Source organism: Oryctolagus cuniculus, chromosome 14 (assembly GCF_964237555.1).
Source record: "Oryctolagus cuniculus chromosome 14, mOryCun1.1, whole genome shotgun sequence".
Taxonomy (NCBI): domain Eukaryota; kingdom Metazoa; phylum Chordata; class Mammalia; order Lagomorpha; family Leporidae; genus Oryctolagus; species Oryctolagus cuniculus.
In genome coordinates, this window is record NC_091445.1 from 23,114,801 (window position 1) to 23,132,812 (window position 18,012).

The 18,012-nt window shown below is 37.9% G+C and overlaps 1 long non-coding RNA gene and 1 pseudogene across 1 annotated transcript; both read right to left on the reverse strand.

Annotated features, from left to right (window-relative positions):
* Positions 1 to 1,048: 1,048 nt before the first annotated feature.
* On the reverse strand, positions 1,049 to 17,381 carry LOC138845226 (uncharacterized). The gene is made up of 3 exons (XR_011382118.1): positions 17,330 to 17,381; positions 10,989 to 11,316; positions 1,049 to 7,114 (listed from the first exon to the last, which is right to left on the reverse strand). It is a non-coding gene; the product is annotated as an uncharacterized lncRNA (long non-coding RNA).
* On the reverse strand, positions 7,114 to 10,624 carry LOC127492773 (actin-related protein 3 pseudogene; annotated as a pseudogene).
* Positions 17,382 to 18,012: the final 631 nt, after the last annotated feature.

Sequence of the window (18,012 nt, forward strand, 5' to 3'; positions counted from 1 at the left end):
CATATCAAACTTATGGATACACAAAAGCAATATTAAAGGGGAAGATTATAATAATCAATGCCACATCAAAAAATTGCAACATTATCAAATAAACATATCAGTTTACTTCAAGGAATTAGGAATACAAGAACAGTTCCAATCCCAAATTAATAGAGCAAATTAAATAACAAATAACAGAGTAGAAATAAATACAATAGATAAAAAGAAAACTATCAATGACACAAACATCCAATTCTTTAAAAACATAAATAAAAGTAACAAACTCATTTCCAAATGATTAAAAAAAGAAAAATCAATAAATCAAACAAAATCAGAGATAAAAGGAGACATTTCAACTGACATCATATAAATTCATAGGATCATTAGAAACCATTATGAATAACTATGTACTAACCTTTTAGTAACCTTGAAGAAATGGATAAATTCCTGGACATATGTAGAATACCCAGACTGAACCATGAAGACATACATAACAAGAACAGATCAATAATGTGAAGTGAAATTGAATCAGTAATGAAAATCTCCCAGCAGGGCCGGCGCCGCGGCTCACTAGGCTAATCCTCCGCCTAGTGGCGCCGGCACACCGGGTTCTAGTCCCGGTCAGGGTGCCGGATTCTGTCCCGGTTGCCCCTCTTCCAGGCCAGCCCTCTGCTGTGGCCAGGGAGTGCAGTGGAGGATGGCCCAGGTGCTTGGGCCCTGCACCCCATGGGAGACCAGGAAAAGCACCTGGCTCCTGGCTCCTGCCATCGGATCAGCACAGTGCGCTGGCTGCGGCGGCCATTGGAGGGTGAACCAACGGCAAAGGAAGACCTTTCTCTCTGTCTCTCTCTCACTGTCCACTCTGCCTGTCAAAAAAAAAAAAAAAAAAAAAAAAAAGAAAAAGAAAAAAAGAAAATCTCCCAGCAAAGGAGAACTCAGATTGGATAGATTCACTGCTGAATTCTAAAAAAAAAAAAAAAAAAAAGTTTTAAAAAGAATTATTTTTTTCTCAAACAACTAGTGAACAGAATCCTATACCATATTATAAAGACAATTCACCAAGAATAGGCAGTATTCAACTCCAGGATTCAAGAAAGTCCAACATACACAAACCAATAAATTTGGTATACCACATCAATAAAAACAAAGGACACAAATCATATGATTATCTCATTAGATGTAGGGAAAGCATAAAATTCAATGTTTTTTAATCATAAAATATGAATAAATTAGGTACAGATGGATCTTATCTCTACATAATAAAAGTCATTTATAACCAGATTGTAGGTAACATCACATTGAATGAGGAAAAATAACCTTTCATCAGTAATCAAATAAGATAAGGATGATAAGGATGCCCACTTTTCCCACTATGATTCAACATAATACTAGAAGTCCCAATCACAGCAAGTAGGAAAGACAAAGAAATAAAGGGCATTTGGATTTGAGAGTAGGAAGTAATGTTGTCTGTTTTCAGATTATGTCATCTTATCTATAGAAAACTACAGTGATTCCACCAAAACACTGTTAGAGATAATAAATTCTGTCAAGATGCAGGAGTCAGAATTAATATGTAAAAATCAGCAGCATTTCTAGATGCCAATAATAAGTTATATGCAAAAGAAATCAAAAAAGCAATTTCATTTCCACTAATCACAAAACATTATTTCTGACAATACAAATTTTAGATTTATTTATTTATTTGAAAGTCAGAATTACAATGAGAGAAGGAGAGACTGAGAGTGGAGGTCTTCCATCCTCTGGTTCACTCTCCCTATGACCACAACGACCAGGGCTGGACTAGGCTGAAGACAGGAGCCGGGAGCTTCATCCTGTTCTCCCACATGAGTATAGGGGCTTAAACAGTTTGGCCATCTTCTACCACTTTCCCAGGTGCACTCTCCAGGAGCTGGATTGGAAGTGGAGCAATCAGGACTTGAACTGATGTCCATACAAATGCCTATTCTGCAGATTACAGCTTAAACTGCTACATCACAGCATCGGCCCCATAAGAATAAATTTAAACAAGAAAGTAAAAGATATCCACAAGGAAAATTATAAATTATTGATGAAAGAAATTAAAAAGAACACAACAAATAGCAAGATAACCTGTTCCTTAATTGGTAAAATCAATATTGCTAAAATGTCTGTATTAGCCAAGCTGATGTACAAATTCAATGTAATGCCTGTGAATATACCAATGAGATTCTTTATAGTACTAGAAAGAACAATCCGAAAATTCAAGGGGGAATAAACCATATCCTAAATAGACAAAGCAATCTTAATCAAGAAGGACTCAGTGAGAGGTACCACAATATCTGACTCTGAAATAGACTGCCTGATATTGGCATAAACACAGACACAGAGGTCAATGGAACAGAGTGTAGTCCCATGCTTTTACAACCAACTGATCTTTAATAGAATCCTAGGACATGCATTAAAGAAACATAGTCTCTTCAGTAAATGATGCTTAAAAACTTGAATATCTGCAAGCAGAAGAATAAACTTAGACTCCTGTTTCTCACAATAATACAAATAAAACCGTGTAAGTCCAGAAACAAAAGCAAATAAAAAAATAATCAAACTGAATGAAGCCTAGTTAAAACATTTCTGTACAAAAACAATAAACAGTCTACGTAAGAGTATACAGAGTTACAAAATATTGGCAAACTACATCTGAAAAGAGGTTAACATTCAGAATACATTGGAAACTCAAAGAACTCGATAACAAAAAAAAAAAAAACCAGTCCAATTAAAGACTGGAATATTGAAACTACGTAGGCATTCCTCAGGAGTAGAAATAGGGGACTGGTGTTGTGGCACAATAGGTAAGGGGTTTCCTATGATGTTGGCACCTCGTATGGATGCTGATTTGTGTTCCAGCTGCTCCACTTTCAATCCAGTGTCTTGCTAATGCTCCTGGGAAACATTGGTCCCAATCCTTGGATACCTGTACCCATGTGGGAAACCCAGATGGAGTTCAAGGCTCCTGGCATTGGCTTAGCAGAAGAGTGAACCAGTGAATTGAAGTAGAAATGATGAAAAAAAAATAAATGTTATACCAAATTATTGAATACAAAGATATACGAACATAGAAGATGGGTCTGGTGTTGTGGTGTAGTGAATAGAACTACTGCCTGTGACACCAACATATCATATGGGTGCTGGTTTGTGTCCCAGCAGCTCCATTTCCAATCCAGCCCCCTAAAAATGGTGTGGGAAAAGCAAAGAAAGATATTCCATGTGTTTGGGCCCCTGATACCCATGTGGGAGACCTGGCTGAAGCTCCTGGCTCCTGGCTTTGGCCTGGCTCAGTCCTGGCCATTGTGACCATCTTGGAAGTGAACAAGCAAATGGAAGAGCTCTCTTTCTGTCTCTCAATCTCTCTTTGTAACTCTTCCTTTCAAATAGATAAATAAATCTAAAAGAAAAGAAAAAGAATGAAAAGATAGAAGAGTGACCATTGGGGGAGAATGTGAAATATATTTCTGTGCTGGCTTTGAAGTTTGTCCCAAACAATTTGTTCAATATTTAATAAGGCTAATCAAATACATTATAAATAGAATGTATAACTTAACAATGAGAAGTGGTCTTAGGAAGAATTTACAAATTCAACGAAAGATAAATGGGAAAAAATGAAGTAAATGGGTCATCCGCTATAAACATCTCTATAAAGTAAGCCTACTTTTGTATAAATACATAAAAAGAGATAAACTTAACTATTTATAAGGTACTCTGAGATGGAAATTATTAAAAAAAAACTATTCTCATTAAAAAGGCCATGCCAATTTTTTTCTTTTTTTTCTTTTTTAAAAACTTTTATTTAATAAGTATAAATTTCCAAAGTACAGCTTTTGGATTACAGTGGCTTTTTCCCCCCCAACTTCCCTCCCATCTGCAACCTTCCCACCTCCCGCCCCCTCTCCCATCCCATTCACATCAAGATTCATTTTCAATTATCTTTATATACAGAAGATCAGTTTAGTATATATTAAGTAAAGAGTTCAACAGCTTGCTGTCGCTCCCCCTCTTCGTGGAGGAACGACACAGGACCCTGCGCTGTTCTTTTGTCTGCTCGGCCCTCCCCGGGTTTGCTGCTGGTTCTTCCCGGGTTGGCTACCGTCCCTTCCACCTCCGTGGAAGGGCGGTTCCCCCTGGCCACTTTCCCCACTTCCGCGGGGGAGCGGCACACCGCCGGCCGGCTCTCTCGGGGCCTGCACAGGTGTTCCCTCAGATATTCCCCTTAGATGTTCCTGGTGCATGTTGTCTCTCTCCTCCTTTATAGTCCTTTTCCACCAATCCCAACTCTGCTACCCACAACGCCGAGCACGCTGCTCTCCTCCAATCAGGAGCAGGTCCTGCAGTTCATTGGTTGAACTGGAGGCAGCTGTGTAGAAGCTGTTTCTCCCTTCTCAGCGCCATATTGTGGAAGAGCAGATGCATAGAATAAGTCTTAATTCCAGTAACTCAGTCCAGTCCGGGTTGCTCCCCACACTTGCACCTACACAGAAACACAAAGTGTAAAGTACTGTTTGAGTACTAGTTACAGCATTAATTCACATAGTTCAACACATTAAGGACAGAGATCCTACATGGGGAGTAAGTTCACAGTGACTCTTGTTGTTGACTTAACAATTGACACTGTTGTTTATGTTGTCAGTAATCACCCTAGGCTCTTGTCATGAGTTGCCAAGGCTATGGAAGCCTTTTGAATTTGCCAACTCCGATCTTATTTAGACCGGGTCATAGTCAAAGTGGAAATTCTCTCCTCCCTTTAGAGAAAGGTACCTCCTTTCCTTTCTTTCCACTGGGATCTCATTTGCAGAGATCTTTATTTAGTTGTGTTTTGTTTTGTTTTGTTTTGTTTTGTTTTTGTTTTTTTGCCAGAGTGTCTTGGCTTTTCAGGCCATGCCCATTTTGAAACAATACAAAGAGACTAAAAATAAAAGGATAGGCAAATGTATAAAGAGTCACAAAGAAGGGAGATGTTGTGGAGTAGTGGCTAAAGCCACTCCCTGTGATGCTATTTCCTGTCCTTGCTGCTCCACTTCCAACCCAGCTCCCTGCTAAAGTGTCTCAGAAAAGCATCAGCAGATGGCAAAAGTGTTTGGGCCCTTGCCATCCACAGCGGAGGCCTGGATGAAGGTGCTGGCTGTTGTGGCCATCTGGGGAATGAACCCACAGATGGAACATTCTCTTTCTTTCCTCTCTCTGTCACTCTGTAACTCTGACTTTCTAAATAAGTAAATAAATAAATCTTTAAAAACATTCACAAAAGTAGCCTTATATAAAGATTACAAATTAGGGCAGAAATAAATAAGTAGGCCATAAATGAATTTACTTACAGTTAAAAGGAAGATAATATCTATCATAAACTTATAAGTACATAAAAGTATAGCCTAGAAAAAAAATGAAGCAAAACTTGAGACAATTATGGGAAAAGAAAAACTAACACCTATAGCAGTTTTTCAGGTATCTATTTATAAAAATGAAAGATAGAAAATAGCATTTTCCCTCTTGACCAGTATGATTGTAGATTCCTGAAATGCCTCTAACTACAAAACAATTAAACCATAGACTTGGCACTCCTTTTGAGACAGCACTGGTCACATAAGAGGTCTCCAAACATAAAGACCGCCTCAAACAATTAAAAACAAACAAACAAACAAACAAAAAAAACAGAACAGGAACTATTGCTGGATGTACAGGCAGCAAGTAAGTCAAGGCAACTTGGGTATTAGTAACATAATCTTTATGGCAATACTCAACTTCAGCCCACTTCGAAGTGGAGGAGCTGAGGCTTCTTGTTGAGACTGCTCACTTGCAAAAGGTTAAAGAGAGCTCCTAGGAGAATAGTTCTTCCCACCTACCAGAAGAAGCTGGCTTGTCTCTGCAGGAAACTTCCAATTGTTAGCCCACAGGACTCTTACGCATTAAAACAAAACAATTAATTCACAATCAAATATAACAAAACACAGGGGTTGCCAAGGCGATAAGACTAACAGTCAGCAAAAATAAGAGATATTATATTTAGACCACTAGGAACTGAACTAGTAGATTAGAGGATTTAGGAGACTTTACATGAAATATTTAAAAGGAAGAAAAGACAGTCCAAAGACAGGCAAGACATAAATGATTAATTAAAATGTAAGGCAAATTTTGAAGAAAGACAGAAGATAAGGGATACAATTTTCAGTTAGAAAATCAGCAACATATTAATTGCAGAATATATGTACCTACACCTAGAAAATATATCTGAAAAAATTACTGGCTATGAAGCAACATTTTGGAAGTATAACTAACAAGATTTGCTTATGAATAGAAGACAGTTTGTAAAATAAAGAAAGAGGTCAAGAATAACTCCAAATTGGTTGGCATTAGCGATTGGAAAGATGGAATTGCATTTGAGTGAGATAGAATCAGTTTGGAGGAAGATTACTCCATTTCCGCATTTGCTTTTTAAATTAAATCATTTAGGAGACAAAGTCAGAGAGAGAGAGAGAGAGAGAGAGAGCACCCACTTTCTGTGGACTCCCTGAATGCCCACAAGCCTGGTGATGGACCCAGACAAAAGCTGGGAGTGGGAGACAGGAGCGCAGCCCAGGTCTTCCATGTGAGTGTTCTGTATTGGCAGGAAGCTGGAGGCAAGAGCCACAGCCAGGAATTGAAACCAGGCACTCTGATGTGCGATGTGCACACCTTGAGCGTTAGGTTAAGTGCCTACTCTCATTTCAAGACATGTTAAGTTTGATATATCAATTATTCATGGCTAATATGAAGTAAATCGTTGAAAATGTGGATATGTCTGAAATACTGATTGGACAGATACGTTTAGGAGTCGTCAGAATATAGGTGGTTTTCAAAACATGAGTCGCAGCAAGATTACAAAGCTTAAGCTTCTGATAGGTGGAAAACAGCAAAGGTTCAAATATCAAGTCTCAGGACACTGCAAAACTAAAGAGTAAAGTCAGCTGGAGGAAGTGGAATCTGAAACTTAGCAGGATGTGTTTGTATATAAACAGGAAGGGTAATCTTGCAGTGAGAAAATCCGAGTTGGAGTTTAGGCTTTTTGCTTTTTTATTGTTGCTGTTGTTCGTTTGTTTTGTTTTTTACTTGTCCTGCAGTCTTGTCTTTCCTTTTAAAGAAAAAAAAAAAAAAAACAGAATTCAAGTAATCAGAAGGTATTAGCAGGCATCAGTTAATCCAAGATATAGCTTCTTAGTTCCAAAAGCGCTTGAAGAGAAAACCACTGGTGACCGGGGCAGGGAGGAGGAGAGGGAAGTGGTTTGCGATACCTGGAATCCCCATGAGAGAATACCTCAAGTCTCACCAGGCTATTTTTAAAATGCATCCTTTACTTGGTCACTTTTCTCCTCAGGTACTACAGGATTTCTTTAACATTTTTTCCTCAAAGTACAAAAAATATGAAATACATTCAGGCTCTTGCATTATAGAAACACTATAGAGCTATCTACATGCCAATAAATACCACCAAATTTTGGGCAATTCAATAATATATAAGATATCGGGACAAAATCCATTTCTTTTGGTTACACATAAGATTCAAATATTTAATCTAAACAAAATACTGAATCATTTTGGCTCTTTTCTTCCTGTGCATGTTGATATACATAATCATGCTTCATCTTACTATTTCAAGTCAGGTTTAAAACCACAAAATCAACCATCTAGACAAAACAGGTAATGAGAAAGTTTCTCTCTTCTCCACCCTGTAACCCCAAGAACTATGAAGCTGATTTTGCAACATGACTCCAGACACTGGATTGTGATGACACATGCCTGGTCCAATTTTTTGTAATTCTTTTTGGTGTGGCATATTGGGTAGAAGTCAGGCAGGGAAGCAAGTATTGATCCTCCAAACCAGTGTATCTTGCATGAAGTGTGTAATGACTTGTATGTTAACAGATTTGGCTTCGATCTACCGCCATTCAATTCCACCATTCAATTCCTAACATCTACAGTTCTTTTCAAAAGCAAAGGACATCCAATGTCCCTGAACATGGTGGACCCTTCAGAATGGACAACATTCTTGTCAAAAATATGTTTCACTTAAATAGGACTATTCTGAATTACTTCATCTACAAATTCTGAGAGGCTGTATGAAGTCTGGATTATCAAACTCTGCACGAAAAAAGGTTTCAAGTCCCAAGAATTTCTCATAATCAACATCAATGGACAACTCTCTTTTAGAGAAAGCATTGATTCCAGTATACTGCTGAATCCACTTTGGTCATCTATGTCATACTTATTCCACGCCTTTCCTAAATCTGGACAGACATAACTATAGCACTCCTTTACCACCTTAGCAGTTTCCAGGGATTGTTCTGGAGAGATTCCTACTTCTCGGTCTCAGCAGTTGCTGAATAAAATATGTTACATCTTGTTCAGTGATCACATATCCTTCAGCCACAGTAATCACTTATGTGACACCATCTTCACTGTCCACTACTACAGTAAGTTAATGTCTGTTTTCTGATTTGTCCTGAGGTCCAGGATGCAGCCAAGGCAAGAACAGCCTGCGAAGCAATGTAGAATCCAGGAACGTTGAAAGACTCAAACATTATTTTAGCAGTATATTTTCTGGAGTATTCAGTGGAAGTTCAATCAAAAGAAAATAATGATCTTCAGGTTCTGCCCTTACATATTTAAACCTCATGTATTCCTTCAAGTCTCAATCTTCAACCATACCATGGTGAGCTGGCCATTTTGTTGTGTTATGTAGGTTTTTGTATCCCTTCAATACCGATAAAGAAGTCTAGGTCCTTAATACCCTCCTTTGATCTTTCTGGCCCAGTTTTGCTGTCTCCTTAAAAGCAACACAGGGAGGAGTGATAAACCATGGTTCAGTATTTTCATCACAGGCTAGATGTGTACACCCCATGCTACAGTCCAGCACATAGGCTGGAAGTCGTTCCTCCAACCTGCCTGTCTGCTGATCTGCTTGGTGCTGGCTGGGGCCAGGAATTGGTGGCAGATGGGAGCTCTTTGACTATCCACAGCCAGGCTGCCCTTGCTGTGTGTGTGTGTGTGTGTGTGTGTGTGTGCATGGAAGTGGGTAAGTCAAAGAGGTAGCAAGAAAGGCACAGGGCCCCAGGTGTTTTCTAACAGGGTGGTTGACCCAGGAAAGTTACTGTCACTAATAGAGCTAACTCTTTAGGTCTGATCTAGATATCACCTTCCCAAAGAAGTCTTTCTTGTGAATTTTTACCAATCAACCAGCCCCCTTACTCTATCACATCTTATTTTCTTTGCTGGACTTAATGTAATCGCTTATATATGTGCTTGTTTTAATTGTATGTTTCCTTGCTTCTCAAAGCAGCCCCATAAATGTCTTCTTTATGTTGGAAAGCCTTTGCCTGCTTCATTATTTTGTTTTCAACTTTAATGCGGGGTCTGGAACACAGAACAGTGTCCATATGCCATGAAGAAATAAATGAATGAATTCCCCAAGAGTGAGAAACATGGAATTCAAAACTTGCATGTATCCTAAAGCACGTTCTACTGGTTGAGCAAATTAATTTGTATTCTTAGGGGTAGTTAAATGTTCAGTATGTTGTTTAAAATATGCCTCAGTTTTCTGAACAAATTTATATTTCTCAAGGTGTACTTTGTGACTATGTGTATCCTTTATCCTGCTTAGCATGGGTACTTGTACCCATTGGGCATTTTAAGGCATTGATCAAAAACTTGTATTCCATCTACATGGAAGAACCAGCAATTCTAAAGATGTTATTGAAGGGATTCTTCCATCCTATAATACAATGGTGCTTTGTAGACAAACATGGCACTTCATGGTCTCCCCTCTACATTCTGAAATTTCATAAATAGATAGGTTTGGATTATTTTTTTACCCTTGAGGTCTTTCAACGTGCTTTAGAATTGAAATTAGTCCAGGCAGCCCATGGAAATTATTCAGAGCTTTGAATTATCACTATTCCTGTCCTTTTTGCCACATATATACAGGATTATTGAGAATTTTATTTCATTTGGCATATAACTATAGCAAAGGATTTCTTTCTGTCATCTTGTCTTTCTATCCCAGACTCTGTAAATACATGAGAAAAGAACAGTAGTATTGGGATTTTATGAAATCATTGATATAAATACACATATTTTAGAGTTATAAGAACTTAAAGGAATTTTGCCAAACTAATCAGAAAATACTAAATTATAAAAAGAAAATTCCGCATGAAATCAAAGGATTCTCAAAAAGACATGATGCAGTTTCTTAGCTAACATTGTAAATGGAATATTTGCAGCTTCCTAAGCAACCATTCAACCACATAAATTATTTAAAGACCACCATCTTGACTTTTATAGCTAAATAAACTCTGGATCCTCATGCTCCCCTTCATGTCATTGCCAAGATTTATGACCTCTTCATTCCAGAATAAAACACCATTTTAATTTTCCCACGAATTGAAGGATCTCTTATTATATTATTTACTAAAAACAAATTCAGCAAGATGAAATATCTTTAAGAACTTTCTTCCAGAATTCTTTTGCACAATGTATAATGCAGTCATTGTGTTTAAAAATGTACCTCTTATGTGATACAAATATTGATTTTTCTTATTTTTACATTATTTATTAAGTTGGTTAACTTATCATAAAGATCTTTATTATAGACATTGTAATTCATACGAGTCTACAATTTCCATTGAAAATATGCTACAAAAGCATGTATTTAATTCATCATTCTTTATTGTAATGGATTTGTAGGAACCAGTAGGTAATATACAATGAATTTTGAATTTTCCTATATAATTATGTAATAAAATATTATATAACTTAGACATCAAAGTTTATAAGCTTATGTTTTTAAAAGGAAATATTATGACAAGTAAATAAAACTCATCATGTTTATTAAAAAACTGATAACTGTATTTTAGAAATTAGATATTTCCAGAATTTTGGAAATACAATGATTCACACTGACTAGGCATTTAACTTCTTGTGATTTACTGTTAAATGTGAATTTTTCTTACCTTGCTTTTTTTCTTTGAGTTTCACTATTGATTCATCTATGTGTATGTATCAGTTTTTCCTTCCAGTGCTGTGCCTTGTGATTCTGTATCCAAAAATGGCAAGAAGGAGCTCTTCAAAGCTCAACTTGCTCTTCTGACAATTTTCTCCAGGAGGCTTCCTTGTATTCCTGCACAGCAGAGCTCCTGGCTCATGTTACGTTTCTCTGTTGTAGCATTGGAACATGTCCAAGAGTGTTGGTTTATTTGATCAAGGTTTATGGAAGTCAAGATCTGGATTTTTGAGTTTAGGGGCACTCATTACTACTGGAGTTTCCAAACATTTCAGGGCCTAAAAAATAAATCCCATGTTCTTACTGACATGCCTAAGTCAAATTTATCAGACAGAGAAGACGTTTTCCTTATATGATTTAATTTTATCATTTCACCTTTTTTCTCTTAACATGAAAAATCTCAGCCACTATTAGAAGCAGTACACTTACTTACATGCTTTGGCCTACAATATGAATATAACTGTCACAAAATTTATATCTATATATCTTTCTATTCATAGATATATTAGACAGATAAAGAGATAATTATAGATATAATTATCTATATGTAGATAGAGATGGATATAGAGAAACTAATCAATACTTTTACTAATAACTCTACTGAGAGAGATTTAAGATTTCTTTGAAGTTCTTTTGATCCTTAAAAAGACTCTTTCACAAATGATATATAGTAAGAGAAGTGCTTAAAAGTCATATGGCATTTTTCCCTTTGTGCTGTTAGTACTAATTTGATATATAGTTAAATTTAAATCATTCCAACTCCACTCTCCCTCCTTCCCACATTTCCCTTGGCATTCTTTCCTGGACTCACCTTCCAATATCCAGCTTGTTTGGTCCTGATTAATCTCCCATGACTCTGCTAAGTGTTATTAGGGACATACTGTAGCCATCCTGGCTAAGTTAAATAAATATGAATATTTTTAATAGATTTATTGATTTATTTGAAAATGAGAGAGAGAGATAGAGATCTTCCACCTGCTGGTATACTCCCAAAATGGCTTGCAACAGTCAGAGCTGGTACAGGCTGAAATCAGGAGCCCAAAGCTTCAACTGGGCCTCCTGCATGGGGGACAGGGTCTCAAACACTTGGGCCATCCTTTGCTGCTTTTCCAGTTGCATTAGCAGGGAGCTGGATTGGAAGTGGAGCAGCTGGGACATTAGCCAGCTCCCATATGGGATGCTGGTGTCACAGGTGGTAGCATTAACTGCTATGCCTCAATACCAGCCCCAATATGAATATTTTTTTTACCTGAATTGATCCCTTACTCATATTTATAATTATTTGTATCCATCAGTGTGATTGATATTTTTTCATAATTCATAAGATTGCCTCCTAAATTTTCTTCTTTCTGGCTCTAGTCAACTTCATATTGATAGCAGTTACCTTGCCTTATTTTATTAAGGTAAAGCCAGAGGTGTGATAAGTATTTAGAATCTCAATACTTGGGAATTAGATATTCTTTTCTATGAATTAATTCTCTCTATCCTGAATATTTAGAGATTTTAATGGGATTAGCCATCTTAATGTCAAAGATATAAGTTAGTTTAAATCTCCTGGGTCACCCAAAAATCTCTTTCTTCATGACAGCAGGCACACGTGCAGTAACTTGCTTTGTACTTTAGGGGGAGGTCCTGGAGTTCCCCTGGTCACTGGAGAACTAAAATATTCAAACAGCGGGTATGTGAGCTTCTAGACTTTATCTCTTACTTCTTGGCAAACAGGTGTCTTTTCTAGGCTTTACCAGGTAACTTACAAAAAGCTTTTGTTGCTATCTGACTGCTTTATGCTTCAATTTTGTAACTCTATCCCGAGAGGATCTTAATTTTAGTATAATGTACAGTCTTGAGCATCTTAGATTAGGGCTTCCCAGAAGATGATTCTTAGGCAAGAATTTAAGCATAATAACTTGGGAAGTCAGCAACCATTGTTACGGATTTAGGAAGTGACTCAAAGAACTAGCAGCTAAGACACATTTGAAGGTGAAGCTCCTTGAGCTGAAAACTGGGAAGGAATTGTGGAAACAAAAAACAAGATGAGTGTCTCTTTCATCTTTCCACAAACAGAAATTTGGCATCCTAATCAATTGCTAATCATATTCAGATCCATCTGATGGGGACAATGTCACAATAGTAATTATACTTACATGTTTTTAATCATCAATGTTTAAGAAGAAAAATGGATATCATACTGAAATTTCTCCACCATACTTATAAGCACATACAGAAATAAAAATTTGGAAATTAATACATAATGTGAAATTTCTTCACTTAGATTTATTTGCTTGTTTTATAGCAAAAATCTTGCTCCATTTACTTTCAGAGTGTTTTACACTGCATTGACAAAAATACTTTTGATCAACAGTTTTATAATATGTCATATGAATTTAATTTAATTATTGATATTCAGTTATTTCCAAACACCTTATATTTGCATAGTCAACACTTTGTGGGACTGTAGTCACCTAATATCTGTGCTAAAATTAAGGTTAGGAAATGTGTGTATGCGGGAGTGTGTACTTTAAAACATAAGGTTGCTTATTTTATAATATGTCTTTTTAGGTTAATTCTTTCACTATTCATAAAACATGACAGGTCAACTAAATTGGATTAGGTAGGATAAAAGGCTCAAAGGATAGCATTGAACAGATTTGCAGCAATATCACCACATTTGGCAGCATGGCTTAATGAAAGAGCTTTAAAAGCCATTCAGATATTGTTTTAAATCCCAGTGACATTACTTAAACTCTGAGCCTCCATTTATTAAGCTGCAAAATTGAAAAGCTTTTGTCTACACTTCTAGGTTGTTGTAGGATGAAATGAGATTATATAGACTTTTATGCTTAACTAACTCTTCACTCACCTTCACCTCCCTGCAAGGTGTATTCTATAAGCCATTCCTTCCTGTCCTTTTACTGAGTGAGAAGATTCTGAAGAAGGAATGGATGAAAGCACAAACTATAAACATTTAGCAGAAAAACTATCAGAGATAATATTAAAACCAATTTAATAAAATGGAAAAATTACTGAAATGCATGTGAGGGCCGGCGCCGCAGCTCACTAGGCTGGCTAATACTCCACCTTGCGGCGCCGGCACACCGGGTTCTAGTCCCGGTCGGGGTGCTGGGTTCTGTGCCGGTTGCCCCTCTTCCAGGCCAGCTCTCTGCTGTGGCCTGGGAGTGCAGTAGAGGATGGCCCAAGTCCTTGGGCCCTGCACCCCATGGGAGACCAGGATAAGTACCTGGCTCCTGCCATCGGATCAGCGGGGTGCACCGGCCGCAGCGCGCCGGCCGTGGCGGCCATTGGAGGGTGAACCAACGGCAAAGGAAGACCTGTCTCTCTTTCTCTCTCTCTCATTAAAGAAAAGAAAAAAGAAATGCATGTGACACAACGAAAATTATCAAAACTATCTGCCTTAGTGTTAAAAAATGCTCATACAAATTAAAAACAAGTGAATAAAAACTAGGAAAATGAGAAAATGATGTGAAAAAATTGTTTATTATGAATAAAACATTTAGGGGTATATTAAACATCACTAAAGGGAAATTTAAATAGACACATCTCATTTACTAATTACTAATGACTATCTCTTGGATAAACACTCTAGGCCCATGCAATCACAAGGGCCCTTCTATGTAGAAAGCAGAAGAATTAGAATTAAGAGATAGGCTGACACATCATTACATATGAATGTGAGTGTGAATGTGAGTGTGCATGTGTGTGTGTGTGTGTGTGTGTGTGAGAGAGAGAGAGAGAGAGAGAGAGAGAGAGAGAGAAACCTCGAGATGCTGCCCTGCTGGGTTTGAAGGTGTCCACTAGCCAAGGCATACACGTGATCTTCAGAAATTGTGAAAGGCATAAATTCTCCCCTGGAGTCTCTACAAGGTATGAAAATCTGCCAACACCTTGCTTCTGGCCGTGAACTCGGTTTTGGATTGCTGACTGTCAGAGGTCAAGATAATATGTCTGTGTGCTGTTTGTTGTAATTTGTTATGGCAGCAGTAGGAATCCAATGTAGAAATGTTCATAATTCAGCCCTTTAGGACTAAAGTTAAGAGGTGATGTAGAGTGTCTGCGAGTGTAGCCAATAAGGAATACTCAGAGTACTCAAGGATTGCAGTGATTTGCTGGTAAATGGTGTTCTTGGAGTCTGGAGTTAACAATCTGTCTGTCTGCGTGATTGGCAGTCCCCGGACAGACACTTCAAGCTCCAGGTCTCTCTTGCCTTATTCTTCTTTTCAGAACAACAGAACAAATCCAAAGCAAATCAAGGAAACTTGGGAGGGTAATTAAATTTTAATTTTCTTTCCTGACAAGAATCAACAATTTTCGTTTTAATTTCACAGTTTTGCTCTGAAGGAGTTTACCGTGAGGTCTTGGTCCAAAAAGGACTTCTCAAGATGTCATTCTGCTACTCCTTATTTTCTCTCCATCTGCATCTAACATGGCAAATAGGCTCACTGTACAAGTCAAAACAAGATCTTTTTTCCTGACAGTGTTGAAGCTCAATCTTCACTTTAAAATCAAGCTGTCCTTTCTGCTTCACAACTAGCATAACTTATGATAATCATTGGAAATTTTAGGAGTCAGATGTGCCCTGGTAGTGGTGGATACGTGAAACTAAGAGAGATGGTGTTTGTCTCTCCCACAGAGTCTAACTTCACTATGACAACAGGAGCAATCAGACAATCAGAGGCTCATGAATAGCAAGAATATGTTCTATGGAATGTTTACAGAACATTTCAAAGATAGGCAAATAGAGAAATTACACCAAGCTATCAATAAAATTAATCGATGGATTAATTAATGGGATTGACAGCAACTAGGAACACTCTTGCTCACTCTCTTTCTCTCCCTACCACTCTTCCTCTCCCTCTTCCTCCCTATTAAATAGGAGGAAAAAATTCACATTTCCATGATTAATTAATACTATCTAGAAGAAATTTATAAAACATTGTTAGAGGCTGGTGCCGCGGCTCACTAGGCTAATCCTCTGCCTGTGGCACCAGCACCCTGAGTTCTAGTCTCGGTTGGGGCTCCGGTTCTGTCCTGGTTGCTCCTCTTCCAGTCCAGCTCTCTGTTGTGGCCCAGGAGTGCAGTGAAGGATGGCCCAAGTGCTTGGGCCCTGCACCCACATGGGAGACCAGGAGAAGCACCTGGCTCCTGGCTTCAGATTGGCACAGCATGCTGGCCGTAGCAGCCATTTGTGGGGTAAACCAATGGAAGGAAGACCTTTCTCTCTCTCTCTCTCTCTCTCTAACTCTGCCTGTCAAAAAAAAACATTGTTAGAAATGTTAAATCTATATTAATTTTAAACAAATTCCATTTTACTCATATACAACATTTGAGCATATGAATTCAAACTAAGCTAACAAATATAACTTGGAAGAATTTTTAAGCCCTGTACTTTAATAAATGCACATGAGTACTTCAAATTCATGGAAAACTGAAATTAAAATATAATGGATTCTGGATGGGTGGCTAAGATGCTGATTAAGTTGCCTGCATCTTGTATCAGAGAGCCTGGGTTAGAGGCTCTGGCTCTAACTTCAGCTTCCTGCCAGTGCAGATCCTGAGAGACAGCAGATGATTTTGCAAGTGGCTGGGTCCCTGCCACCCACGTGGAAGTCTTGGATTTCATTCCTGGCTCCCGGCTTACAGGCATTTGGGGAGTGAGCCAGCAACTGAGAGCACTGTGTCTCTTTCTCTCCCTCCTCCATCCTCTTTTTCTCCCTTCCTCTTCAGTAGAGCAAAAACATAATGCATTTTCCCCTGACCTTTGTGAACTCACCTCATAGATGGTATATATAACCATGTCATGAATTTTTCTAAGCTTATTATTATCATTATTGTCAGTATGTACGAGCTGTTTCTAGAGAATTTCTAGTAGTTCATCTTAAATGTCTTTTAAGATATACTTTTAAAATTATTTATCTTTTTATTCATTAACTTTTGTTGCCTGCCAGAACAATGCTAATTCAATTCAGGTAAATGTCCAGCCAGTTCCTTGAAAATTGTGTTAGTTATGTGTCATGCAAGATAATTTCATTTCAGGATTAAAATGCACAGTTATATTAATGATATAAGTATATGCACAGAGAAAGTCCTTTCAAATAACCTCAAAGGACTTCTCAAATGTTGCCTAACACTTTGAAATGAAACATGGAGAAACGATTTAAAAAGCAAATGTTAATAAACATGAAAGGAGTTGGGAGTAAACTCTCCCTAAAAAAAATGCAAGTGTGATCCCAGGCAGAAGAAATATGAAAGTCACTTTCAAAGATTCAGTATTACCTTATCACCCTGGTGAAAGCAGGCAGCCCGATTGTCCCATAAGCCAGCAACCTTTGCTTCTCTGTGTGGCAGCTAAAGGCAGCGGTTGCATAATTGAGAGTGTAGCGCCAGGGAAATGACGCTCATAGTGAGTAGCAAATTGATTGCTAAAGCTGAGACACTATTGAGAAACTATTCAGTGTGGTGCTGGTGGCCTTTTCGTTGTGTCTCCTTTGTACTTTTTCCCTGCACATATAATCCTGTCCAGTGACTGCATGCATCTGGGTCTGCTTTATGTAGGTTCTGAGGGATACTGAATACCTGACTTTATCATAACATATGATAAGCTATAAATGTATAGGCTCAGACACTCTTAGATTTTCATGTTTTGTTTTTCTGATCTGTCATCATACTCATTCTGCCTTTAGGCTCTGTGTCAAGGCCATTATCACCTCTCTCAACATCCTTCAGTACCTCTAACTTTTTTTTAACTTTTATTTAATGAATATAAATTTCCAAAGTACGATTTATGGATTACAATGGCTTCCCCCCCATACCGTCCCTCCCACCCACAGCCCTCCCCTTTCCCACTCCTTCTCCCCTTCCATTCACATCAAGAGTCATTTTCGATTATCTTAATATACAGAAGATCAGCTTGGTATACATTAAGTAAGGATTTCAACAGTTTGCTCCCACACAAACAT